Source organism: Dromaius novaehollandiae, unplaced genomic scaffold (assembly GCF_036370855.1).
Source record: "Dromaius novaehollandiae isolate bDroNov1 unplaced genomic scaffold, bDroNov1.hap1 HAP1_SCAFFOLD_134, whole genome shotgun sequence".
In the NCBI taxonomy this organism is placed as follows: domain Eukaryota; kingdom Metazoa; phylum Chordata; class Aves; order Casuariiformes; family Dromaiidae; genus Dromaius; species Dromaius novaehollandiae.
In genome coordinates this window covers 65001-67500 of record NW_026991363.1, presented here as the reverse complement: position 1 = coordinate 67500, position 2500 = coordinate 65001, and positions in this window count along the sequence as shown.

Here is a 2500-nt window from a genome sequence, read left to right as displayed (position 1 = left end):
GCTCGCGGGGCTGCCAGGGAGCTGCCGGGAGGCCGCCGCACCAAGCGCGCTCCGGTGGAGAGAACCGGGACGGGACCGCTCCTGCCTGCCCTCACAGGCCGCCTCACCCCTCTCGCAAGTCGGCTGCATGCGCAGGGGGCGCCCGGGAGCCAGTCTCCGGAAGGTGAGTGGTTGCTCACCTCTCTCCCCTACAGTCGTACCGCTAAGTCAGGCGGCGCCGGAGAGCCAAAGGACACCCGCCCCTCCTACCGGGGAGGGGCGCGGGAATGGCCCACGTCTACGATGACGTAACTGGAGGCAGCGACGCAGAGCGACCCCTTTCGCCGCTCCAGAGGAAAGCCGGGGGAAACAGGTCTACCGGTCACCACCCCGAAGGGCGGCCAAGTCTCGCCGGAGCCGGGTAGACCTGCTGACAGCGTGGGAGGCGGACCCGGGAGACGGCCTGCCACTTCCTCGCGCCTCCCGGAGCCCGGTCGACCGGCTGGCCGAGCCCCAAGCCCGGAGCCGGGTAGACCGGCACGCCGCGCGCCCCAGGCAGCCTCGCGGAGCCCGGTCGACCAGCTCGCCCCTCCGCGACCCCCGGATCCAGGTCGACCTGCTCGCCTCCGCGAGACCCAGCGGAGCCGCGTCGACCGGCTCGCCCCTCCGAGACTCCCGGAGCCGGTAGACCCTCTGGCCGCCGCCAAGGCAGCCTCCCAGGCCCGGGGGCGTGGGCCGGCCGCTGCCACGGCGGACCCGCTGCGCCGGCCGCTACCGGGACGGCCCGCCGCGCACCCCCGGTCGTCCGCCCCCCCCCCCCCCCCCCCCGGCTCGAGCGCTTCGCTTGTTTGTTTGTTCGTTTCTTTCGGGGCAAGGGGTTCCGCTCGCTTCTTTTTGGGGTCGTGTTGTTTTTCGGGTTTGCTCTTGTTTCTTTGCGTTTCCGAGCACGCGCGTCTTTTCCCCTCCTTTTCCTGCCTTGCTGATTTTTCTCGGTTTTCTGTGTGGGAGCGCGGTGCCCCCCCCCCCCCCCGCCCCGCCCCGCCCCGGCACGCGGTCCTACAGCAGGGGAAGGTGCTCACTTACGAATCTAGGTCTCTAGGTCTTGTCTGTCTGTCTGTCTGTCTGTCTGTCTGCCTTTTATTCCTTTCTTTCTTTTCCTCTTTCTTCCTTTCTTTCTTTCTTCTTGCCTGGCCGCTGCCGCCCCTTACCCCCTCCCTTTCCTGGTGCCTGCCTTGCTCCCCTCGCACTGCTTCCAACGCCCCGCCTCAGCAGAAATCCCTGACCCCGGGCTGACCGGCGCCCCGAGGCAGCAGGGGGGCCCCGGGGCGGGGCACGCGCGCACACAAACACACACTCCACACAGGCGCCGTCAGCGGGGCAGGGCGGCACTGGCCCGCCAACAACCCGTGATACCGCGCCTGGCGCGCGCCCCCCGCCCCCCCCCCCCAACAAGGCAGCGGAGGGTGCTTGTGTGCGAACCCGCGCCGTTCGCGCCTTTTTTTTTTTTTTTAATCGGTTCTCGCGCCGTCCGCCCGCCGGCCCCCCCCGCGCCCCCCCCCCCCCCCCGCCCGCCTTTTCGCCGCCGCCAAGCCTGCTTGTTCCCTCACGTTCCCCGGCCGGGGCCGTTCCGTTCCGAAGCCTCGGGGTTCCGCGCGCCTCTGGGAGCCGAGGCGGAATCTTCGCGCCCCCCCCCCCACCCCCCCCCGCGCGCCCCCCCCCCCACCCCGCCCCGACCCCCGTTCCGTTCCGAAGCCTCGGGGTTCCGCGCGCCTCTGGGAGCCGAGGCGGAATCTTCGCGCCCCCCCCCACCCCCCCCGCGCGCCCCCCCCCCCACCCCGCCCCGACCCCCGTTCCGTTCCGAAGCCTCAGGGTTCCGCGCGCCTCTGGGAGCCGAGGCGGAATCTTCGCGCCCCCCCCACCCCCCCCGCGCGCCCCCCCCCCCGCCACGCCCCGACCCCCGTTCCGTTCCGAAGCCTCGGGGTTCCGCGCGCCTCTGGGAGCCGAGGCGGAATCTTCGCGCCCCCCCCACCCCCCCCGCGCGCCCCCCCCCCCGCCACGCCCCGACCCCCGTTCCGTTCCGAAGCCTCGGGGTTCCGCGCGCCTCTGGGAGCCGAGGCGGAATCTTCGCGCCCGCCCCCCCCCCCCCCCCCCGGCGCGCCCCCCCCCACCCCGGCCGCACGGCGACTCGCCAGCTTTCCTCCGGGCACTCAGGGCAGGAGATTGCGCGCGTTGCCCTTTTCCGCCGACATCTCCCTCCGTTGCCCCCCCCCCCCCCCGCGCCCGTGTCTTGTCCCTCTCCCGGCCCCCCCCCCCCCCCCCCGCAGGGCCGGCGAAATGGAGTTCCGGGGGGGGGGGGGGTTCGCTCCCGCGGAGGGTGGGGTGGGGCGGAGGGTGCGGGGCCAGGCCCCGGGAGAGGGGCACCAGGTCTACCTGCCCCCCCCCCCCCCCCCCCCCGCCAAACCGCCCGGGCGGGCCGGCACCAGGTCTTGCCCGGGGAAACGGCCTCCAGGCCGCCCGCCGC